The 26,861-nt window shown below is 37.7% G+C and overlaps 1 pseudogene; it reads left to right on the forward strand.

The window, feature by feature from the left end:
• The window catches only part of LOC109064280, a 43,292-nt pseudogene that overhangs the window by 14,521 nt on the left and 1,910 nt on the right, over positions 1-26,861 (forward strand).

Raw genomic sequence — 26,861 nt, forward strand, 5'->3', positions numbered from 1 at the left:
ATTCTTTTTTGAGTGTTTGTGTTTTGTTTTGTACTTGCGTTTTTTTCTTTGTGTACCCTTTGTAAGCTTTCAACTTAACTTGAGTTTAAAGATAGGAAACAAAATATTGTGTACGATTTGGATTCAGCCTTTTGTTTGGATCTCCCTTGTAGTCAAATATACATGCATGTACAGACAGCAGTCTGCGGTAGATTTCTGTAGCAGTGCATTTTAATCGCTACTCTCTTGCTTCTCTCTTCTTCACATCAATACAACGTCAAATACATTTGCCTCCAGAACTGTCAAAATGTGTTAAAGAACAACAAGCCCAGGTGTCTCATTAAAGGGAGAGGAAGCTTGGCGAGTCTGTTTTGCAGCCTTAATATTGATTTGTTTTTAGTTTGAAAGAGTATCGTTGTAATAATAGACACTTTAATGATATTAATCATAGTGCTGAATGATTGCCAGTTTAATTGAAGTTTCAAGAAACATTTCTGGTGTGGTCCTACTGATGGGGCTGTGGAGGTACATAAGAATTTCTTCTATAAAAATAGAAGAAACATTGGTTTTGGCCACGCATTACAGCCTTTTAAATTCTAGTTAACACAGTAGTTTAATGCCGGTTAACATTCATTTAATAAAGGTTCATGCAATTATTGCAAATAAATGTAAAAAAAGGTCTTGCATTCAAATCTTTCATAGTTTTTCGTATAGGATGCCCACTTTCAGTAAATTCTTGATGGATAATGTAATTTGTTTTCTCATTAATAGATAGCAGAGAGCAGGTGCGACATCAGCTGAATCACTGACAGAGACAGAGGAAAGACAGACAATGAATCCTGAGAACGAACAAACATAATAGAGAAAGAAAGAAGCAAAGAACGAGTGAAATGGTTGTAGAAAAGTTTGCTGATTTGTTTTCTTTTTGCCATCCTGTCCAGCCTGGTCTCTATCCACAAACCCTCTCTGTCTCTGTGCCAGTCTCTTGAGTATCACAGAGCTTGTTTTTTCCAGCCTTTCTCTTTGATCACTATGCAGCCTGCTAAAGCAGCAGGGATTGGTGGCACTTGTGTGTGTGTTTTGTCAGTTTGTGTACTCATGTTCTGTGTACAATCCAATATGAAGTTTATCAATCTGTCCAAAGTAGACTTTCAAGTCGTTCACAAAGGATGTGTTGTGTTATTCTGAAATTTCTTAATTATTAGTCTATGTACACATACAGAGTTACATCTTGGGTTATGTCTATCAAAAATATAAATTTGTATTATTTTCATTAATTATATTTAAACAATGTGTCATTTTTTGTTCTTTATTGTAGTGTACAGTATCTCATTGTTTTGTGATTTGTAGCTGCTGTCACACTAATCTGGTCTTTAATTTTTTTGATGCTCAGCGTCTCTCTCTTCATCTCTGTCTCTTCTCTTGCACATTATTCTGAATTTGACCAAATAACAGCTCAAATCCCCTCTATTTCCATTTCTCACTTTCTCTCTCTTTAAGTTTTTCAATTTCAGTATAGTTTGATTTATTGGCATGACAAATAACTACCTTTGTATTGACAAATCATTTGCAGTTCAAAAAAAAAAAAATCAAGAAGCCTACTGAACCAAATTTCCCTTATAAAAAGCTACTTTAGAGGCTTAAGATAGCTTAAGAGCTTCCCTGTAAAATAGATTGTTGAAACTTCAATATGTTCTTCTCAGAGTTTTATTAGGCTAAGTTGAACAACATTTTACAGTGTAAACTCTATAGTGTGAGTGTATGTGTATGCATGTGTATGTGTTCTGCTCTGTTCTTTTGAAACTGTCTAACAGAGCCAGAAATGTGCCTTTCCCCGGATGCTTGTGTTTCTCTCTGGATTTTTGCAGTCCCTTCCTCTCTCTGTCTTCCTTTTAATGTTTCAATGGGCTTCATTGGCGTGATAAGTAATGGTGCATTTGCCAAAGTGAATGAGTCAGTGAACATCAAAAAGAAAAGTGCAAAATAAAAAGGAGAAAATTATTAATTAAGCAGTAAAGTACAGCAGACTGTGTTAAATTGTGAATAATACAGCACAGCCTTGAGTACCTTATTGCTTATATAAAAACAATTAGAACATAAATATTTATTACAGAGTCATTTTTTCATTAAAACAATATTTTAAACAAATTCATTAATGGGAAAGTTCGCCCAAAAATGAAAATCACCCCATGATTTACTTACCCTCAAGCCATCCTAGGTGTATATGACTTTCTTCTTTCAGAATCAAATCAAAGTTATATTAAAAATGTTCCAAGCTTTATAATGGCAGTGAATGGGGGTCGAGATTTTGAAGCCCAAAAGAATGCATCCATTCATCACAAAAAGTACTCCACACGGCTCAGAGAGGTTAATAAAGGCCTTCTGAAGTGAAGCAATGCGTTTGTGTCAGAAAAATATCCATATTTAAAACTTTATAAACCCTAATCTCTAGCTTCCACTAACTGTCATATGTGTGGTCATGAGAGAGTGGTGTTCCAGCGGATGACATAGTTGTAGCGTAAACTCCGGTGAGAAGTGTCGAACGCGGAAGTGCAGTGGAGAGAGCAAAACAAAACACCAGTCACAAATTAGAAGTACACAATAAGGATTTGTAAAGAAAAAATATTGGAGGATTTTAATATAAGCCAAGAGGAGACTGGTTTTCCTTTGCTGTAAATAAAACTTGGTTCTTGCAAGACTAGCATATTTTCACAGGAGCTTACGGTATGCCTACGTCCTACATCATCCGCTGGAATGCTACTCTCTTGTGAATGCGTGTATGACAGTTAATGAAAGCTAGAGATTACAGTTTATAAAGTTTTAAATATGGATATTTTTCTTACACAAATGAATCACTTAAAAATCTTGATCACCATTCACTGCCATTATAAAGCTTGGAAGAGCCAGGACATTTTTTAATATGACTCTGATTCTATTCGACTGAAAGAAGAGTGTCATATACACCTAGGATGGCTTGAGGGTGAGTAAATCATGGGGTAATGTTCCTTTTTGGGTGAACTATCCCTTTAAAGGTACAGTTCACCCAAAAAATGAAAAATCTGTTATCAAGTTGCTTACCTATTGTCCCTCATACAGTGGCAAATACTGTACTGCCTCTACCCAGTATTCTTTGTGTTCTGCTGATTATTGGGAAGTTGTTTAGTTGTTAAATTGTGATATTTGCAGTTTTCATTGAACTTTGTGCATTGAGTCATAGTGAAATACAGCTCTGACTCCGTTTAGTTTGGTTCGTGATATGAGAACAACCATTTATCTTGTTCTTTGTTTATTTTGCCATGTTTTCAGCATACTTGTTCCTGTTGCTGGGTTGTTTGCTGAGTGTGGACCTAGTCAAGATGATTCCCATTTTTCACAGAAGACAGGTGTACATTTCTGGGACAGATAACTTTGCATTTTTGTAGGTCTCTCAATATGTTTATTTTAATCACATATCATTTGCGTTCTAGTGTGGTTTAGTCTAATCAAAGGATTATTCTGTTCTTGAACCTCAATCTTTAGGGAGGGGCTTGTTTTGTTTTCTTTGCTCAACTCTTGAATTTACAGGATTTTGTGTTTGGAGACCACTAAGTTCTAAGTGGTTCCAGAATTTAATTGCCTGTTTTGTGTCCTCGTAGTTAATGGATATTAGCCTAATTATACCATGCATGCATTACTTCTGGAGTTCCATGTACATTTTTTTTTTTCAGCAAGCAAGCAAGGTCTCAGTTGGGTGTTTTTCCCATTTGGCGGGTTCTTGGTTTGTTAGTGGACCACATACCTCAATGCCGTAAAAAGCAATGGCCTCAATCACTGATTCTAATATTTTAATTGAAACCTCAACAGGACATTGCTTTTTTATGACACAGTGGGCCCTGTGAGCCATTCCTCTTAATTCTTTCACAGCAGGGTTGATGTTGGCTGTGGACCTGAGTTTCAGATCTAATTGTACTTTGATGACTATGATATAATTGGAAATTAATATGTTTTTCATGCACATATATGTGGATCTTGAAGGTCAATATTCAGTATTCTTTAATTTTAGGTTTACTGCAAGGGTAAATGGTCCAGGTCTGTCAGTATTGTTCTAGTAGGTCCAACTTTTACTGTGATCCTGAATCAGAACCAGGTCTGAGCCATACTGAGTGATACCAGAAACTACAGTTACTGATGAACCTGTTGGAAATTACCAAGCAGCAACCCTCTATGCTATTGGGGTATTTTTTCTTTTATAGCTGTAATTTTATTAAAATATTTTCAGTTAGTTCATGCTTTCTGTGAACAATAATTTATTGTGATTTACCCCCTTCAACACTTAGAATTAGTACTATAAGATAATGTACATTCAGCTGGACATTACTGTAAAATAAACCCTCGGTCAGGTGGTCAAATCTCGCATTTCCCAAAGTAGTCTATTTTGCATTAATGACCTGATGACTGTTCATTTACCTTTTTGTTAAACGGCTCCTTACCAGATGAATGAATGGACATAAAATATAGATTTGAGTTGAAATATCGAGTGCAGCTATGTCAGAAATTGGTTGGGCCAACAGACAATGCAGTTTAGTGGATATTATAGATATTATACAAAATGATTTGACTTTAAAGTGCCACAATCGATCGGTCGGGATCAAATATTCCAGACAGTTATGCACTAATGTCATAAGTTTTGAAGTCAAATAGCTGATGGAGGTCTTTTATAAAGTGAAGGCAAAAATCTTGTAATTTTTGTTTGATATTTATTTCAATCATTGTTAGAAGTATAATCAAATGTGCTGTAATTTTGGTATTAAAAAGTCCATTTTACTTCTATCACAGAGATTGTCTGCTTTTTGAGGAATACTAAGAGTCTGGTATTGATTACTACAAAACAGCCTTCACTAGTTACCTCCCACACAAATGCTTTAGTTGTTGTTATGGATAAATTAATTCCCCCTTCAAGAGGCATCTTGAATGGCTTTTGGAGAGCAGACTGGAATTAGTACTTTTAGCTCTAGTGCATTTGCTTTTTAATGCAGTCATTTTGTCTTGAAGCTCTTGCACGGTAATACAGAGATCTAATGAATTCTGATCTGAATAGCTGATTCGAACACCTTAAGCTGTTTGTTTATTTAATTTAGCTTAGAACTGCCTTCTTTCTCTTGTTTCTCCAGCAAATAAATTATCCTTTAGGTTGTGCCAACTTCTTCCCCATACTTTTAACCTAATTTGTTGAGCCGTTTTGTCTGTGTACACTAAAGTCTTTCCATCACACAGACAGTTTTCTCTCATTTCTGAACTCTGTGGCCATATTGACCAAGAAGACGACTGAGGACTCCGAATGGGGTTTTTTTAGGGGCTTCCACTGTTTCTTTCTTCTGTTCCAGTGACTGGTATAAATAGGAGTCTTAAAGGGAAAAAGTTTAAAGTACACCCAAAAAGTTAATTCTGTCATCATTTACTCACCCTCATTCTTCAAAACCTGCATGCATTTCTTTCTAGAAACCAAAAGAAGATATTTTTAAGAATGTTGGGAAAAGTTTTGGTTACCATTGACTTCCATTGTATTTCCATAACATGGAAGTAAATGGGAAACTGAAACAGTTTGGTTACCAACATTCCTCAAAATATCTTCTTTTGGATTCTAGAAAGAAGTGCATGCAGGTTCCAGTAATCTCTCAGGTTATCATAAATCATATCTTCATTTATTTTCAAAGATGAACAAAAGTCTTATGTTTAAAATAACATGTAGGTGAGTAAATGATGACAGTATTTTAATTTTTGGGTGAACTATCCCTTTAAGCTGTTGTATGATATGTGTGCCTTTCTGATATCATTTTGAATGTAGGTGCACAGTTTGCAGTGGCTCAATACAGCTCGTATCTGTTGCATGTGTCCCCTCCTCCCTGCTCAGAGAGGGAAGATGGCCCAGAGGAGATGTGACACTTCCTGTAGCTGTGTGTGACAGGTCTGATGTTATTCGCTTACCCAGGCAGCCAGTAGGCCTGCTGCTTCCAGATAGGGCGCGTTTGTATGTGTGTGTATAAGACAGATGGGCTGTGTGCCGTGTTTGTGTTTTATTGTTTTGAGTTCAGTAAATGAGACTCACATGGGCTGATAAAGGGACAGGAAAAGATAAATGATCAATTAGAGGCTTCACCACAATTGCCTGCAAGTCTCTCTGGTGTCTGTGAAACCAAAGTAGGGAAATGAGACTGACAGAGAGAAGAAGAGTAAGGGAAAATGAAAAATAGAAAGACAAAGAGATCCAGGGTGTATTAGGAAATTCATATTCATTCAGTGTGTGTGTGAAGCGCTAACACTTCCTCTCTGTGTGGCCGAGCTCAGATGAGAAGCCTGATGAGAAGTGGATTGTGTTTGATGGGCCAGTGGACACACTGTGGATCGAGAGCATGAACTCTGTAATGGATGACAACAAAGTCCTCACACTCATCAACGGAGAGAGAATCTCCATGCCCGAACTGGTACCGGTGCCAGACTAAACTCGGCACACACTGAAACCTCTAATGGCGTCCACCCAGGGTTATTTCACTTCTGATTCCAGACCTGATACTGTGCACTTCACCTCACTAACCCATCAGGTTACTACATAGAACTATTTATAATTTCCTTCACTTATGCCCTTTTCGTCAGTTATTGTGTGAATCTCATGAAGGAATGCCTATGGCATATTAAAAGTTTTGAATTTTTATTTGTAAATAGTTTTATTCAGCAAGGACATGTTAGATTGTTACAGCAAGGATAGAGTTTAGATTGTTGTTAGATTATTAACAGAAAGATATTTCTATTTCAAATACATGCCTTAATCAGCAAGGATCATTTAACACTGAAGACTGTACTAACGGCTGCTGAAAAAATTCAGCTTTGACACCACAGGAATCAATTACATTATAATAGAAAACTGTTATTTAAATTTAAAGTTGTTTTATTGTAATAAAATTAGAGTATTTTTGATAAAATAGATTATATTTCATATATGCAAAATATAATTTCTTATTTCTTTCTTTTGTGTTAGTTTGAAATAGGATGCTGTCATGTTCTTGACAGGTTTCATGAGGTTCACTTTTTATAGCTAAGTGACAGTTCTATGCTTATTTGGTTGGGTTTTACCATTAATAAGAGAGTGTGTTGCAGGTCTCATTATTGTTTGAAGTGAAGGATCTAGCTGTGGTGTCTCCTGCGACTGTGTCTTGCTGTGGTATGGTTTACTACTCTGACTTGACCTGGAAGCCTTAAGTTCAGTCCTGGATGGAAAAACGACCGAAGGTTTGGGACTGCAGTGTTGAGCATTGTGTTATATTTTTGGCAAAGTGCAAAATGGCAAATCTCTCTCTCTTTCACTGTCAGGTTGAAATGGATCATCTCAGGCAGATGTTTGACCGCTACATAGACAAGATCCTCACTTTTAAGAATACTCACTGTAAGGAGCTGTTGCCCATCACTGAACTGAATGGAGTGGCATCGCTCTGTAGGCTCTACAACTCACTGGCCACTCCAGAGAACGGGATCAGAACACTTACACTTTATTGATGTGTATAGCCAATATTGCGACTGTAGATGGACCATATAACTGACCTTTGTTCATGGAACATGTGTGTATGGGTGTGTGTGTGTGTGTGTGTGTGTGTGTGTGTGTGTGTGTGTGTGTATATATATATATATATATATATTATCAAGTTCTGAAATTACAAAAAAAATGTATAAATAAAAGTTTAATAAAAGTGGTCCATACATTCATACATGTGCTATATCCCAAGGCTTTTGTTTTCTTTTTGAAGCTTTACATTTCCAATTGTAAACATGGAAACCAGTGTATTGCTCATAATATTTAGAATAACATGAGGGTGATGCTTTTTTTTATATCTGGGGTGTATGGCTACAGTTAAACATTTGTTTTCCAGTCTTGCAGTGTCTGGCTTAATCTTAGAATTAAACTTAATTAAACTTAATATTTAGCTTTACTGTAGCTAATTTACACAAGTGTAATACTGTAATTCTCACTGTCTGGACAGGTGAGCCCAGCGGACTCTGTAAAACGTTGGCCATATGGTGGAGCTCTGGTTCATCTTCAGTCTCATATGGTCTGTGTGCACCTCTGTAGATGAGGATGGATGCAAGAAGACTGACAACTTCCTGCGGGAAATAGAGGGAACTTTCCCTAACAAGGTATACGGTGGCATTAAAAGTGTGTAATTTTTGTGCCATTAATGTCCCCAAATAGAATAGCATTATAATGACTTTACTGATTTTTGCCAATTCACCCTAGCTTCCACTGATCCATTTATTTATTTAGATCATTTATTTAGTTATTATAATTAAACCATTCTTGTTTTATTTTTTAAATCAATTTGAAGTGGTTTCATGTTTTTAAGTATCCAAATACTTTTTGGGGCCACAGTAGTCCACATACAGTGTGAAATATGTAACATTTATATGTAATAAATGTAAATGTATGCACACACATGCTAATGTTACATGAAAAGTACTGATCTAGAACAAATGTTTAAGCCTTTTTGCCTACAGAAACAAATATATTACTGGAGAAATAATCACCTTGTATTAAACCTCAGGACACCATCTACGAATACTACGTGGACACCAAGAACAAAACGTGGGCGTCATTTTAGGACAAGCTGCCCAAAGGCTGGCGCTACGCCTCCAAGTGAGATGTGTGTGTGTGTGTGTGTGTGTGCCCCCATCCTCCCCCTATTCAGGGGTCTTTGCCAGCCGCCTGCGGGCTCAGTCAAAGGCCTCTCGCCTGGCTCCCTCCCAGACTTCTAAATTCCCCGTCTATTCATATTTCTCATCTTTTTCATCCTTCTTCGTCTCTCTGTTCTCTCCCCTGCTCTCATTTGTCATGTCAGTCCAACTCTTTCGCCTTCATTGTCCTTTGTCCTCTTGGCTGTCTTTGCTGCCTCTTTGTCAGCTGTCCATTTTTCCATCTTTGGTTTTTTTTTTTTTTTCTTACCTGACTCTTTTTTTATCCCGGTGTTCGTTTGAAATGTCTTGCTACATCTTTCAATTTTCAGTCTTTCAATCAGGACTTTTCACCTCTTTGCTATTCTCATTCATTCTGCTCTCTCAACTCTATTTCCTCCCACCCATTTTTGCTCTTTCTTTCTTTCTCTCTAGCTCTGTATTCTACTTTTTCTCTTCATTTTTGTCCTCTTTTTAAAGCATGTCTCATACTTAGCCGCCCTACTTTTCAACTTTCCTGCCAGCGTTTTTTTAATTATCATCTGTCTCTCTGCAGCGCTTCGTTCTATAAGATCATGGTCCCCACTGTGGACATGGTGTGCTATCATTACCTGGTCAAGGCTCTGGTGTCCGCTCAGCACCCTGTGCTCCTGACAAGTCCAGTGTGGACAGGAAAGACTTCAGTGACCCAGAGTGTCCTGCAGAGCCTTGACTCAGTCTCATGGGCCATGCTCACCATCAATATGTCCTCACAGGTGATAAGAAACACTTTTAGTATTAGTAATACGATAAACTTTGATCTCAGCAGAAGCACCAGGGCTGGCGCCACGGGGACTATCCCGCCCCCTCACCCAATATGAGTGTGAAATTTTATTTAAATTATGAAATATATGATTTTAAAATCTTTTTAAATCCAAAGCATGACCTAAAAAAAGCATAATTTTCTGCAATTGTTTTTACTGTAAAATATCTATACATCTTTAAGAAAAGATATTTGAGAAGCAAAAGTGTGGAAAGATAGCACTTAAGCAAGTGTGCAAGAATATATCTTGAAATATTTTTTAACAATAACATTTTTCACCTTTTTGATAGGTTTATTATGCATTTATTTATTTGTTTATTTAAACAATAAATAAAAGCACTCTTGTATTGGCAGGTGAAATATAAACAAAAAAACTTTAGTGCACCGAATGATTGGACTGACAGAAGAACCGTTGAAAAGGGCCATTCATGAACCATCACCAGGTGTCTCCAGGAAGATTATTTCTGAAATAAGTGAGCTGTAATTAGGGTTGAATTAAAGAATGTGTAATAATGAATGAATAATTGGTCATTTTAGATTTGTTAAGAATATTTCCTAGCATAAAAGACTGGCATACTAAAATAATTATGAGTTCTGGTGCTTAGAATAAAAATAACTCCAGAGAACAAAAATTCAATGTATTACTATTAAAAAGTTTGAGGTCGGTAAGATTTTTTAACAACACTTTAGAATGGGGAACAAATATTCACTATTAACTAAGAGTTTTCCCTGAACAAACTCCTAGTTTTCTGCTTATATTAATAGTTAGTAAGGTAGTTGTTAAGTTTAGGTATGGGGTCAGATTAAGGGATCTAAATTATGTTCATGCAGAATAAGGTTATAATATGTGCTTTATAAGAGCTAATAAACAGCTAATATCCTAGTAATATGCATGCTAATAAGCAACTTTTAATTTATTGTAAACGGTAATTGATTCCTGTGATGACAAAGCTGAATAATCCAGTATTCAGTGTCACATGATTCTTAAGATGTCATTCTAATATGCTGATTTGGTGTTTGAGAAACATTCTTCATATTATCAACAGTTTCTGTGAGGAAACTGTGATAATTTTTTTAAAGAATTCTAGAAAGGATTAATAGAAAGTTCAAATGAAAATAAATAAAAAATGTAAATGTATTTACTGTCACTTTTGATTAATTGAATGCATCCTTGCTGTATAAAGTATCAATTTCTTTCAAAAACAAAACAAAACAAAAATCGTACCTACCACAAACTGAACAGTAGTGTACACTCACACACAGAACTGTTATATCAGTCACCTCCAGAATGTTCAGAGCTCTCTCTCTCTCTCTGTATGGTGTGCAGAGATATTTTAGTAGTCCACTCTCACATCTGTAATGAGCTGAGTCATTGCTCAGATGGCCCAACTTGACGAGCAATATTAGAACACATGGTGAGATCGCTACCATCATCATCATCAATCTCCAAATATCATCATCATCATTTGTTATTATAATTAAGAGTTTTCCACTAATCTCCAAATCTGCAGTCATACTCACTGAATATTTAATCTTCTTTGGGTTTACTTGCTAACATTCTTGTCTTCAAAATATTATTTTTCTGTCTTTTTTTAGACTAGCTCTAATAACGTGCAGGAGATCATCGAGTCACGGGTTGAGAAGAGGATTAAAGGTGTGTATGTTACAGTTACTATCAGGCTAAAGTTAGCATTTCCAAGATCTCCTACTGCACCTTTAAATAAATTTTTGTTGCAAAATGCATTAAAATTTTTGTTGCAAAATGCATTAAATGCAAAATGCATTTTGTTGCAAAATGCATTTGTTGCAAAATGCAAAATGCATTGTAGAAATGGCTTTTAATATATCCAAAAAATAGTAATAAAAATATAAAAGGGATACTGTTTTACTGAAGCAATATGTTCACCCCAAAATGAAATATCTGTCATCATTTACTCACCCGTATGTAGTTTGTTCTTTCTTCTATGGAAAGCAAAAAGAGATGCATGAGGGATGAGAGGATGATGATTGTGACTGTCAAGCTCCAAAAAGCACATAAAAGCACTGCATCATAAAAGCACCATAAAAGTGGTTCAAATATCTTGTGCTGTATTCTAGATATATGCCAAATGTATATTCCAAAAGACTAAAATTCTAAAATTCAGAATAAAAAAAATCATTCACTGAAAATCTTGCCCACCACCCACTGAGCCTGATGCAAGTGATATATGCAATAATGTCTAAACCTTATATTCGAAGCTCTCTCTTTTCTCAGTTGATGGTTTAATATAATGTTTCTGTGCATCAAACTCACCAATCATTTTTCTTCTTTTGTCTTATCTGCTCTATTTATCTTCTGTTTCATCCTCCCCTGTAATTCCTTTCTCCTCTTCTTTTCTCTCCAGGAGTCTCAGATAAAGCGCATCTATGGCACCATGATCAGTCAGAAGCTGCAGGAGTTTGAGGAGGAGGTGAAGCCCATCGGGGGAATTCTGACTCAGGCCACCCTGGAGCTCTACCACGCCAACACCGCCCGGTTCTTACCCACGCCCACAAAAATGCATTATCTCTTCAACCTCAGAGACATCTCCAAGGCACTTAACATCATGTGTCATGTGGGACTGTCTCTCATCTGAAAAAATAGCAAACTGCGGTTTAGGTACACCCAGTCTGAGTGAATAATCACTTTGATTCAGACCGATTGATACGAGAAAGATGAAATAAAACATAGCAGTCCACTTTGCCACTTCAACACCACAAGCCTGAGATTCAGTTGTGTTTGAGGAAAAGAGTGACTGTCTTGAAAAGACTCTCTCTCACTTTTCATTGGAGACGCATACATGGTCGTTTAAAATAACACCTTTTCAGAACACTCTTTCAAAGCATCTGAGACTGCAAGGACACTTAGAGCATTTCTTTTGAGCTTGATCAGACAGAAAAAGAAAAACATTATACCAAACAAGAAATTAGACTTTAGACTTTGTGCATGTTCAATATTTCCTCCAATGCAGGTGTTCCAGAGTTTATTGCGAGCACACAAAGACTTCCACGACACCAAACAGAGCATCACCCATCTCTGGATTCATGAGTGCTTCAGGTACTAACAGGCACAGGCCTGCACATATAGAACCAATAAAGTTTTGTCTATGTTTCAGGGTCTTCTCTGATCGATTGATGGATCATGCAGACATGGAGACATTTGTGGGACTTCTGTCAGAAAAACAGCCCCCTCTATTTGGTACACTCACACACAAACACATACACTCACACACAAACACATACACACACACACTGATAATTTGTGTTTCACCGGGTGAATGACCTGAAGATTTTTTAAATAAACTACTGTTTAAAAGTTTGAGGTCTCTTATGCTGACCAAGGCTGTATTTATTTGATTTAATACAGTTTGTAATAACTTTTTATTATTATTATTTTAATATATTTTAATGTTTATATTTAAAATGTTATTTAATCCTGTGATGGCAAAGTTGAATTTTCAGTAGCCATTACTCCAGTCTTCAGAGTCAAATGACCTTGCAGGAATCATTCTGATATGCTGATTTGGTGGTCAACATTTCTTCTTATTATTATTAATGTGGACAACATTTTATATATAGAAAAATTAAAACAACAGAATTTATTAAAAAAAATAAAATAACATATTTTGTCACATTATAAATGTCTTTACTGTCAGAGTGAATGGTGTAGTTTAACTTAGTGGGGAAGGTTTGGGCCAAAAAATTGCAAGCCTGCTACTGGAACTCAAAGAGCTATCAGCCTTGTGCCTTTAAGTGAAGTTGCTTCTTCAAATTTCACTAGTTCTGTTTTATTGGAGCCATCAATATTCATGGAACAGTTACAGTATATTACAGCTCTCATCATTTGCTTATGTCCCCATCACAATACCCATGATTCAGTGCGCACTCTCAAGTCCCATAATTTAGTGACCTTTCTCCTCATTCAGTGCTTGCACAAATATAACTTTCTTCAGAATCACATGCACTTCAGCTCTTAGATCCCCCACGAGCATGAATAATTACCTTTCTTATTCCCACAAAGAAGAACACAATTGCATTACAAACCCCTCAGCAGGGAGAATAATTAGGCGGCCGGTTCCCCAGCCTATATGTCGCTCACCCACATGCAGGCATTTACTGTCAAAGGCGCATATAAGAATGCTTTATATGCAGCCTGTCACGCACACGATGCACTGTGACATTAAAGTGGTCTCACATTCAGCTCGGTGAATGTGTCTCAAACGTCACAAACACTCAGTTCAATGACATGCCGCTGTGCATAGCTGATTAATTACAAAATTAGCAAGCATAACATGTATGTTTATATGCCGACGTGTTCATAACTAATTATGGTTTTGTAGCAATTAGTTTCCTTTGTGATCAGTTGTTTGTTTAGCCTAATGCAGGAATGATGTGTGCCTGTGTCTTTGTATGCACTGACATTTTAATGTGTTTGTAAATGTTGCATTGACCAAATGACACACATGATTCATGCAAGTAAATGAACTGTTATGATTCTTATGATGGAAACAGCACCCTCTTTCTGCCCTCTCAGTAACACGTTTGGTGTGTGTGATCAGTCAGCTCCGGGGGAACATGTTGCTGGTTGGTATCGGTGGCTCAGGCAGGCAGAGTTTAACCAGACTAGCTGCCTACATCTATAAGTTTACGGTCTTCCAGGTGGAGGTCACAAAACAGTACCGCTAACAAGAGTTCAGAGAGGGTGAGTTCTGCACGAAGTCTATACATTTATTTACACAATTTGTATTCATGTACACATGTATTCACTTACAGTACATTGAAGGTGTACATACTGTATTATCATTATATGTCATTCCTGGGAGTCGAACCATTACACCAACAACTCTTTATGTTGACCAAGAGAAATAGATAAGAAGCCTCTCAAAACATCTCTTCAGCTAACTTCATATAGTTCATGTCTTTTCTCAGTTCAGCTACTTGACTAAGGAAAAGTTAGTTAAGTAGCCTGGTTGGGATGCCAGCAAACCAGCATCTAAAGCCATTTTGCTGGTAGTTTAAAAGGTTATATGAACATTCATGCATGTTAAATTGTATTTCAAGACCAACTAATGTAGAGCAGTTGGTTGAGTTATACTTTCAATTTCAGATCTCGGATATAAAGCTCTTTTAATATATACCAAAGGGTTGGATATTTTGTCCTGTGGCATGTTGTAGTAAGTGTTTCCAAATGCTGAGGAATAATGCCTCTTGCCCTAGCGCTCAGGACCAAAGGATCAATCATGTTATGCACATTGTAGCCGTCAAAGAACAGTTTAATGTGGCCTCTATGGAATATTTGACATATTTCTTCTCCCCATACAGATATTAATCGGCTAACAGGAGGGGAAAACAAGCCCACTGTGTTCCTGTTTAATGGCACACAGATCATCGACGAGTCCTTCCTCGAAGACATTAACAACATCCTAAGCTCAGGGGAGGTGCCCAATCTCTATAAAGCAGACGAGCTTGATGAGGTGTGTGTGTTTGTATACATTTTTAATGCATGTGACTGTAGGTTCGTCTTCTAAATGACAATGAGAGCAGATTTTTAACATGCTTTGTTTGTGTAGATTCAGAATGCTCTGTCAGAATCAGCCAGGAAGGACAATATCCTGGAGACATCAGATGCCATGTTTAACTATCTGATAGAGCATGTCAGAAACAACCTGCACATTGTGCTGTGCTTGAGCCCTGTAGGAGATACATTCAGGTGCAGTTGTTTTACTGGGTTTTATTTTGCATGGCAAAAACTGCATTGATGTTGCTAAGCATTTGCAGCAAAGCTGCATATAATGAGAAATGGTGCAAACAACAATGCAAATTGAGTAAAATATTAATGTCACTTAAAAAAAATGAAACCGTTGCCAATTCAATTATACTGGGATGTGATTTTTCTGTATGATCCACATGAACTGCATAAAATGAATCACATTGATTAAATTGCTGCATAATTTTACAGTTCTGAAAAATCTAATTTTTATTATTAATAATACATTTTATTTTACAGTACATTTGTATTGTTGTATTATTTTGTATTATTTTTGCAATAGTAACTTTACTGATTTTTTAAATAATTGAAATAATAATAAAATTTGTATTATTATTATTAATAATACAATAATAATATTAGTATTTTATTTAACAGTACAATTGTATTATTATAATAGTAATTTATTTCCTCATTGATTAAATTTTTGTTTTATTTTATAATTTTTTAAGGAGTGTAGATAAAGACAACGAGAACATGCAATCTATGTCCATTATAGTGTGGCAGGCATAGACATACTGTGCCAGTCCCATACTATGGATATCACATGCAAAGGCATGATTGTAACCCACCACCACAAAATCCCATGTGCGTGGATTTAATGTAGCTGACTGTTATACAGCACACATGCACTCCTACTGCTTATAATCTAACATGCTCAAATAGTCAGAGTCAGCCTTGATTACCATGCTAACATTGAGATCCATCCTGTGGCTTCTTATTGCTTAAGATTTCTCTCTGTAGGCTTGATACTCAGTGAATGACAATACACGGTTTATCCAAACAGACCCGTGCACAGTTTAGCTGCTTATGAATCAACTGGTGACTTAGTGTGTGAGTTCAAAGTGGATGAAATACAACTGTGTGAAATTAGAGGAAACGACAGGAGTCAACCTCTCTGCCACTGTCATTTTACACACATCAGGAAGACAAAGCTCTGTCCTCCATCTACAATCTTTTTACCGTGTGCTGTTGTAAACTCACAAGTGTCTTTATAAACGATGTAGTAAATTTGGCTTCCCTTCTCTCTCTTTCTGTTTACTTTTCCATCTTTAGCTTGCTGTGTCTCAGTCAATTTCAGCTTCAGGGGCTTTATTGGCATGACAAACAACAGTGCGTTTGTATTGCCAAAGCAGTAGCAGCTTAGCTGCAGACCATAGTTATAGTGTGCCAAATCAATAATGATGAAATATGAAAATGAAAATAACAAGGAAGAGCTATAATACAGGTAAATATTAGGTTAAATGAGAGACAGCAATAAGTAGATGCAGTACATTGTCCACTGGCCCCCAGATGTCGGCTGGCAAAAGCATTCTTGCTTTGTAATTATGCCTGTCACACTTGCAGCACTATAGAACCATACATGTGAAATGTTCCTGTTAATCACTTGTTTGCATCAGCCATTACATGAAGGAGGCGGTTGTGTGTAATGTGACCCGTAGGGCCCTGACTCATTAAATACGACAGCCCGAATCATCTAAGCACTCACTCTGATTGGTCTGGCAGTGGTCTGACTTTAATAAGCGTGATTGGACCAGTGGGTGATATTAGTGTTAGTGACAAATCAATGCAAACCATCTTGAACTGTCTACATAATAGAGGTTTTGTGGGTATGCTTGCTTGTGTGTGTGTATTTGTTTAGGAACCATATTTGACAGTACCCAGCACTTGTGAACTGCACAACGATAGACTGGTTCTCTGAATGGCCACGTGACGCTCTGTTGGAAGTGGCAGAAAGATCTTTGGATGGACTCTCTCTAGGGAGTGAGGATGGGGTGAGACACATCAACAGAAAGACGATCAAACAATTGATTTACAAATGCTGTCAGTATACTGTACACAAAGGTATGTTATGGGTTAAATAAGTTAAACTCTACCCTATTAAATGATTTTTACATGTATATCAGTTTGTTTACAATCAAAAAAACAACAGATGTACTTGCAGTAGAAGTGTAACAGCAAACATACAGCAGTTGCCTCCTAGACTTCCATTGGAAGTGCATAACTGTCAATGCATTTTTGTTCATTTTTAAAGGTGCACTCAGTAGTTTTCTTGTTTGTTGTGCTGGCTGTTGTCTTGGACTTATACCTGTAGTGGTGTGGATGTAGTTTCATGCTATTTTTTTTTCCCCCATTCATCAAGGCCATTGTTGAAATGTGCACATCGTGTATAGATATAGATTTCTGAAGGATCATGTGATACTTTTCCATTACATACATAAATTACTGAGTGCACCTTTAAATTTGTTGTTTGACTTCTAACTTAGAATATTCATATTTCATACACTCAACAAGTCCAATAAAATCAGTGACACTGACCCCTGGGCTTTAATTTCCAGTCTTTTTGAGGTACTTCATCTCTTAGTAGCTGTTATTGAATCATAATTGAATTTCAAGTGTCGAGTTTCATCAGGAGTCATTGACTCTCTCATCCTTCATCTCTGTGTGGATCTTTTTGTTTCCTTTGAGAGAGATGTCATACAAACCATGTTTCTTTTTGCTCACTGTTTTTGAAATACAAATCACTTTGACTTGAGGTTCTCCATTGAGACACTCTGTTGTTTCAAGCGAGTTCAAGCCTAGTTTTGTTTTAGTCTGTTTTAGGATTAGTTTGGGTTTATCATACTTCAGTTATGACCTTGTGCAAGGTTTGTTCAGAACGGAGGCTGCCACATCTTGTCATTTCTCTGGTGGCTTCACAGATCCAGACTAAAGTTGCCAGTATCTTTGTGACCGTGCACCAGTCTGTGGCCCAGTTCTCTCACAGGATGAAAGTAGAACTGAATTACGTCACACCCACCAACTACCTGGAGCTGGTTTCTCGATACAAGAAGTAGGAATCAAACACACTTTTTTTTCAGTTTCTCTTTCCTTTAGCTGCCATGATGACTTAAAAGACATGATAGTTTCCTGTTCCCATTTTTACTGTTGTCTGCTAATGGTAACTCTAACTAAAATAAAATATTTATTCTGCAACACTCTCTTTTTTCTGAGAAGCGAGGTGAGCTCGGACAGCAAGTGTCTAAGTTGAGGAATGGCTTGTTTAAGATCAACGACATGCGCAGTAAGGTGGAGGCCATGTGTGTAGAGTTGGAAGAGGCCAAGAAGAAAGTGGCTGAGTTCCAGAAACAGTGTGAGGAATATCTGGTTGTCATTTTGCAGCCGAAGAGAGAGGCAGATGAACAGCAGAAGGTGTGTGTGTGTCAGTCTGTATAATGTTGAGGCTCTTTATTAGGGGTGAAAGGTATGACCAACTCTTATATTATAGTATGAATAATTACAACTTATCACAGTGAGAGTATACTGTACATTGTGATATAGTCATTTTTGTGGAAAAATTACTATATCACAACCTTGAAATGTTTTAAATATTACATAATCATGTATTAATAGGGGACTTCATAGTAAAAGGAACTTCATCTTTTTTTTGACACAAATGAAAAGATAACATTTTCAAACAGTTTAACTTTGTAATATTAAAGACAAAAGACTTTTAATGTATTATAATATCTAATAGAGTATGTATATTTATAATACATACTATTTATTGTACATCATAAATATGCTTAGATGTACTACTTTATAAATGGTCCAGCAGATTCTTTACCCGTTGACACATTTCTGCCGTCAGCTGGTATACCTTCACACTGCTCAGCAATCCTGTTTTTTTGTTATTGCATGCTAATGTTTGGTAAGATGATCTGTCTGTGTGCATTTGTGTGTTGTTTTTTGTTTTGTATGTATTGGGTAGCCTGCATTCTTGGAATATTTATAACCTTCTAAGTTTGGTGTGTGTCTTAATGTGCGTGTATGTGTAGGCGGTGGATGCTCACAGTGAGAAAATAGAAGCAGAAGAAATCAAGTGTAAGGCCATGGCTGAGAACGCTCAGAGAGACCTAGATGAAGTGCTTCCTGCTCTAGAGGAAGCCATGAAGGTCATTCTGCATTCATGCATCTATTACTTTCAGTACAATATAATACAGCTATCTGAATATGTGATACATAATGTTTTCATCAGCACATGAAGAAACTGTGGTAATCTTGTTGGACTGTCTTCAGGCTCTGGAGTCGCTGAATGAAAGAAAGATATGACAGAGCTCAAGTCTTATGGCAGACCTCCAGCTCTTGTAGAAACTGTCATTCAGGCAGTTATGATCCTCAGAGGATGTTATCCAACTTGGGCGGAGGCCAAGAGATAACTGGGTACGAGAAAGAGAAAGTTCCAGATCTTTATTAAATCACTCCATCACACTGATGTCACACATAGATTCAGGCATGAAATCCATACCAGACTACTGTATAACAAAAATCACATAAGCCAAACAGGGAAAGGGGAGGGTTGGATGATTCATTAGCATGCCAGGATATATTTAAAAAGGTCAGCACTATGCGGTAGAAAGCACATAACCACAGAACAGATTGCAGAAAAAAATGAAATATGTGCTTGCCTGAGGCTGAATTCAAGCCATTTGTTTTAGAAGAGGCCAGCTTCATTAAGCAGTTGGTGAATTTTGATAAGGACAACGTCTCCGACTGCGTACTGAAGACTACTGGACAGTACTGCATGCAGCCCGACTTCCAGCCTGAGATCATCGGACGGGTCTCACTCGCTGCAAAGTGCCTCTGCATGTGGGTGAGGGCCATGGAGGTACAGCAGTCATGAGTTACACAATTACAACACTTTCAACACCCAAATGCTGTTCTGCTGCCCTTGTTATGAAAAAATAAATAAATTCATACCAAGAACACCAAGACCAGCACCAATAGTTTATTCAAAGCGCTTTAAAGCCACCATAACATCAAAATGGACCATTCTCATTGTATATCTTTATTTTTTTTTAATGGAATATTGCAGTGTTTATTATAAATTATTTATCTCTGCACATTAACTTCCCCTCCCCCTCACAACAATATCTTATCTATGATGATGTGTGCATCACTGTAATGACTGGGCAATAAATTCTCCTCTCCAGCAATCTGTCACTTACATGAGATCGCAGTAATTAGAAAACGACAACCATCCAATCAATTTCCAATAGACAAAAAATAAATAAATAATTAAATAAATAAAAAAAAAGAAGCTGTTTTTCTTAGATATGTGTCACAACGGAAGAAAAGACAACCGCAATTTCTGTTTCATGCTGAAGGCTATACTTTTGACAATGGGCATTTTTTGCCTGCTAAATTTCTCTGAAATTTCTATAATCTGACTGCACCATTAGAATTTGAGCAATTTTTTAGATATTGTTACAGTTATCATTCATGGTGTAAAGGGGCCTTAACACTGAAAATTTTATTTTAATGTACACATACCTGTGTGTGTGTGTGTGTGTGTGTGTGTGTGTGTGTGTGTGTGTGTGTGTGTGTGTGTGTGTGTGCATCAGGTATACGGCCGTATCTACAGGTTGGTTGAGCCAAAGAGAACCAGGCTGCATGGAGCAGTGACTGGCTGAGAAACAGGCAAACTCAGAGAGGTCATCGTGTGTCAGTCTGTCCTGCACTATATTTGTGCATGAGTGTGGGCTTGTGTGTGGGCTTAATTATGTTAATGCTATTAAAGTGATATAGTGCTAATGTTTGTGTGTATGTCTATAGGTAGGAGAGAAACTGGATCAGCTGAAGCGACAATATGATGAAAAGCTGGCCCAGGAAGAGGAGCTACGGAGGAAATCCAAGGACATGGAGCTCAAACTGGACCGGGCCGGCAAGCTGATGTCCAGACTGGCAGGAGAGAGAGTTCGCTGGAAGGAGACAGTTGCTATACGCACAATCACACACATAGTCACTCTCCAGTCACCTTGATGTTTTATACATGGATATGAAAATGCAGCCGGGGTCTCTGATGCGATTGTGAGTGTGTGTGATGGCTCAGGGTCTGGAGAAGAACATGTCCTGTCCTACATGGGCCCTTTCCTGTCCAACTACAGAGATGAGCTGGTCACAAATATCTGGAGGAAACAGGTATCTGTCTACCTGTCAGTCATTCTTTTCTTTCTTTTTTTTTTTTTTTTTTTTGCTTGTCTTTTTTCTTTCTTATCTATTTGTCTCTCAGTCATTCTATCTTTCTGTCATTGTATCGATCTGTCATTCTGTCTGTATTTGTCTGCCTTTTTATTTCTGTCCTTCTGTCTGTTTGTCATTCTGTCTATCATTCATCTATCTGTCATTCTGTCTTTCTATTCTTCTGTCTCTATCTGTCTTTTGTTTGGTCTGTCTGTCTATCTATCTATCTATCTATCTATCTATATATATATATATATATAATGTCTGTCTGTCTTCTCCTGTCATTCTGTCTATTGTTCTGTCTGCCAGTCTGTTGTTCTGTCTGTCATTCTGTCCTTCTTGTCTTAGCTCATCTTTAGCACCCAGTATAAACTTGGTGCTTATGGCTTTCATTGATACATGTATCAACTAACATCCGATGCATCTAGAGCACTTGCTGTAAGTTACTGTAATTTTGTGCTGAATACTGGTTCAGTATTGCATAGTATTGCATACTTCACAGGTTAGAATATTATGACATTATGCAGGTGACAGCTCTAACACTTAATTTCTCTTTCCTCTTATTCATAAGTCCTTGCCCAAATCCTCTGCTACTCTTTTCATCTCAAGGTCAGAGAATTGGGGGTGCGTGTTCTCTGAGGTTCAGCTTTGCAATGTTCCTGTCTAAACCCACGGCAGTGCACAAATCGAATATCCAAGGCCTCCCATCTGATGCCTTTTCCACCGAGAACAGAGTCATCGTCACCCGTGGCAACCGGTCAGGCCCAGAGAGCCAATCCCTTAACACTAATTAGAATAATAATGATATCTCATGAATAATGAGCAGTAATGAATAGTGATTGGAGAATAATTATCTAAAGATAATAATAAGCTCAGTTTTTTCTGATTGTTCATTTATAACTAAAGATAATTTCCTTCCTTACTCATACATGCACACACATATACACACACACACACACACACCAAACTGATTAATGACATTTTGAGATTATGGATTATTAGGAAATAGCCTATTTATGGATAATGTAAGAGCTAATGTTTCTCTCTCCCTGTCCTTCCCCACAGATGGCCACTAATGGTGGCCCCTCAAGGACAAGCGCTAAAGTGGATTAAGAACATGAAGTCCAAATGGGTGAATATCTCACACACACACACACATTCCCATTTATATGAGTTCATAGAATCCTTGTACTGAACACAGACTACATTATTTTGCCCTAAATGCCTTTGTAATGAATACAGACATCAGAGCAGGATAGAAACTGAGACTTCCATGATTATTAAACAGTGTTAGATTTACTTCTCCAAGGAGAAAACATAACCCACATTCAGTGCCGACATTACCTGCTCAGAGTCACGATGCCTCATCACATGACTCACCGTCTAACCCACAGACGAGCCGTTTTCAGAGCGCTTAATTAGAATACAAGAACTCCAATCTCAATCCTCTTGTGATGCCGCATCTCATATATAGATAGATATATAGATAGATAGATAGATAGATAGACAGACAGACAGACAGACAGACAGACAGATAGATAGATAGATAGATAGATAGATAGATAGATAGATAGATAGATAGATAGATAGATAGATAGATAGATAGATAGATAGATAGATAGATAGATAGATAGATAGATAGATAGATAGATAGATAGATAGATAGGCTGTCAGGTGTGTTCAGAAGGGGATATAGGAGGACACATACTTTCGTTTCATCTCTCAGGATAATTTGCTGTTCAGCTTCAGCCTCTGTTCTTCGTCTATCTCTCTGTCTGTGACCTTTTCCTCCTCTTTGCAGGTCTTTTCTCATCTGTAGTGGTGAGTGTCTGGAGCGGCGAGTGCCGTTCACATGCTACAGTTAAACGTTGACATTTACAAACAATAACAAAATGACAGCGCCGAAGCCTCTTTTCTGCCTCCCCCAGCTTTTCTCTGTCTCTATCACATCCCATTTTCTTGCATCGATGTCCATTTATCACTTTTGATCATATTTATCCTCTCTGCTACCTTTACTTTTTTCTTCTTTGTTGGTGTCATTATCTTGTCCTCTATGTGTCCTTCATGTTCTCTTCTAGTCTCATGTTGTCTCTCTCTCAGGGGTTGAAGGTAATAGACCTGCAGATGCCAGATTTTTTGCAGAAAATGCGGTGCAGTTTGGTTCCCCGGTTCTTTTGCAAAACGTCCAAGAGGAATTAGATCCTTCACTGGCCCCCATCCTCAACAAGTCCCTCACACAAGTTGGTCAGTTCCTTCTATACACACACAAACAAACACACAACTCAACATTGGCTGATAACATTGCTTAGGTTCAAGATTTGTAGCAATAGCCAAAAACACATTGTCTGGGTCAAAATTATAGATTTTTCTTTTATGCCAAAAATCATTAGGATACTAAGTAAAGATCATGTACCATGAAGATATTTTGTAAATTTCCTACTGTAAATTTATTAAAACTTCATTTTTGATTAGTAATATGCATTGCTAAGGACTACATTTGGTCAACTTTAAAGGCGATTTTCTCAATATTTTGATTTTTTGCACCCGCAGATTCCAGATTTTCAAATAGTTGTATCTTGGCCAAATATTGTCCGATCCTAACAAACCAAATTTTTAAAAAAAGAATGGTTTTGTGGTCCAGGGTCACAAATATCTTTAAATCAAACAAATCATAATGCATAATGAAGTAAAATAGCTAAAAAAATTGGCACAGTGATTAAAGATTTGGCTTGCCAAGGTTGTAGGTTTAAATCCCACAAGGAATGAGGAAAAATTGTATATCTCTTGTCCTGCAGGTGGGCGTTTCTTGTTAAAACTGGGAGTTAAAGAAGTGGAATACAGTCCTGAATTCTGTTTTTTACATGACCACCAAACTGTCCAACCCACATTACACTCCTGAAATCTCTTGCAAAACCAACATTGTCAACTCTGCTGTTAAAGAACAGGCCAGTGAGTATGTTAATGAACTTGTTCCCATGACAGAGGTCTTTGAGGATGAAACATAACTCTGTGTGCATCAGGATCTGGAGGCCCAGCTGCTGGGGATCATGGTGAGGAAGGAGCGTCCTGAGCTGGAGGAACAGAAGGACTCTCTGGTGATCAACATCGCCTCTGGCAAGAGGAAACTGCAGGAGCTGGAGGACGAGGTCCTGCAGTGGGCGGCACACACACATGCACATGTCACAGCTCTGCATTAACACCTTTATACAAGTGCCACTAACACATCAGTAATTCTAATCAACAGTGTATTTATACTAGCAAGTCTCACATTTTGCACTCATCCATTATGTTTGTGTGTGTGTACAGGTTGCTGAATGAGACGTCCGGCTCCCTGCTGGATGACGTTCAGCTGGTGAACACCCTGCAGACCTCCAAAGTCACGGCCACAGAGGTCCCAGAACAACTGGAGATCAGCGAACTGACCGAGAGCCAAATCGATACCGCCAGAGAGGTGAGAGAGAAAGAGAGAGGGATGAGGGGGAGGTCAAGGAGAGAGAGATGGTGTGAGTGAGGGTGCTGAAAGGGTTGCCAGATTGGATTAAAGATTGCACCTCTGAATAAGGCAGAGAGATAAAAAGACTGCTGAGATGAGGATTTTGATAGCAAGAGAGACAGATAAAGCTATAGACACCACTCTTTGTGTGTTTGTGTGTGTTCAGGCCTACCGGCCCTGTGCCCAGAGGGCGTCCATCCTGTTCTTTGTACTGAACGATCTGGGCTATATAGATCCCATGTATCAGTTTTCTCTGGATGCCTACATCAACCTGTTCAACCCCCCGCAGCCACAAACTGGAGAAGAGGATAAACAACCTCAACAGACACCACACTTATGCAGTCTACAGGTCTGAAACACAAACTCACACACTCATACACATATTTACAGAAGTGTTGGGGAGTATTTTCACTATACTTTTGTCACTATTACAATTGTAGCAAACAAAATTAAATAAAAAACTATTTTAATATTTGTGTGAAAATTACATATGCTGTATACACTACCAATCAGTAAGATTTTTGAAAGAAGCCTTTTAAGCTCACCATCACTGCATGTATTTGAAAACTGTATTAAAACTGTATATAAATAAATATATTTCAATATGTATTCTATTATTTATTAAGCTGACTTTCAGAGTGATGTCAGAGTGTTTGATCTGTTTGCAGATACACCTGTCGAGGACTGTTTGAGTGTCACAAGCTCCTGTTCAGTTTCCACGTGCGCCAAGATCCTGGAGGCGTTCAGGATGCTCAACACTAATGAATACAGCTTTTTTTCTCCGGAGGGGACTGGTGAGGGCTGCATGGGGGATTGTGTTTGTGTGTATGTGTGTGTACTGGTTCTGAAAGTGGATTATGGGAAAGGATTGTCTTGACTTGTTTAAAAATGAAAAAGTCCTCATGTTACATAAAGCATTCTGTGTGGTGTGTGTGCGTGTGTGTGTTAAGTTCTAGATAAGGAGAAACAGATGGATAACCCCTGCTCTAGCTGGCTGTCGGACTCTAACTGGGACAACATAACTGAACTGGATAAACTGACTAATTTCCATGGACTCGTGGCCTCGTTTGAGCAGTACCCTCGAGACTGGCACCTCTGCTACACCAATCCAGAACCAGAGAAAGCATCGCTTCTTGGTAATATGTCTGCATGTGTGTAGGGGTCAAGTTTTGCGTTTGGTTTAGGAATTTTACAATCAGAACAATTCTGGCTCCTAAATGGTTCAAATAATGATTACTTCAGTGCTTTCAAGAAAGAAATATATACAGTATTGCATCCTTCATATCTTCGAAGAGTCTTTAGTTTTATCAGATTTATAAAAGACATGTTCAGCTTTACACTTCTCTCTGAAAACAGCTGAGCTCTTTGAGGCATGCCATGGGCGGAGCTAAAGAATCGCGAGCACTTATGAGCCCATTGCCTACAGAACAGAAACTTGATGCAGTTTTACTTACCGCCTGCGGTTCCAGCTCATGACCGGGATCTTTTATCGCTGGGACGGATCCATCTTTCAATATCAAATGATGTGCAAATCCAGTGTAGAACTTGGCCTTGTTCATAAAACATTTGTCACTGAAATGACGGGAACAAACACACTTGCGAAACTCTGTTGCTGTCCTGGATAAACAAACTGCATCCACTGTTCACATAACGCTGGGTTCTTTGGGAAGCTGAACAAAGTTATCTTTCCCTCACAACCAAAAACACTCTTCTTTGGAGACATTCTTCTCGAGCAAGTCCTGTGTTGCGCTGCCGATGACTTCCGTAGCCTGTATAAAGCACGTTGATGGGCGTGCTCTTGCTCTTGCTCTGGTTGATGTGTGCACGCGCTCTTCCTACTGTAAATTTATCAAAACTTCATTTTTGATTAGTAATATGCATTGCTAAGGACTACATTTGGTCAACTTTAAAGGCGATTTTCTCAATATTTAGATTTTTTGCACCCTCAGATTCCAGATTTTCAAATAGTTGTATCTTGGCCAAATATTGTCCGATCCTAACAAACCAAATTTTTTAAAAAAGAATGGTTTTGTGGTCCAGGGTCACAAATATCTTTAAATCAAACAAATCATAATGCATAATGAAGTAAAATAGCTAAAAAAAAA

This window comes from Cyprinus carpio, chromosome A7 (assembly GCF_018340385.1).
Source record: "Cyprinus carpio isolate SPL01 chromosome A7, ASM1834038v1, whole genome shotgun sequence".
NCBI classification, from domain to species: domain Eukaryota; kingdom Metazoa; phylum Chordata; class Actinopteri; order Cypriniformes; family Cyprinidae; genus Cyprinus; species Cyprinus carpio.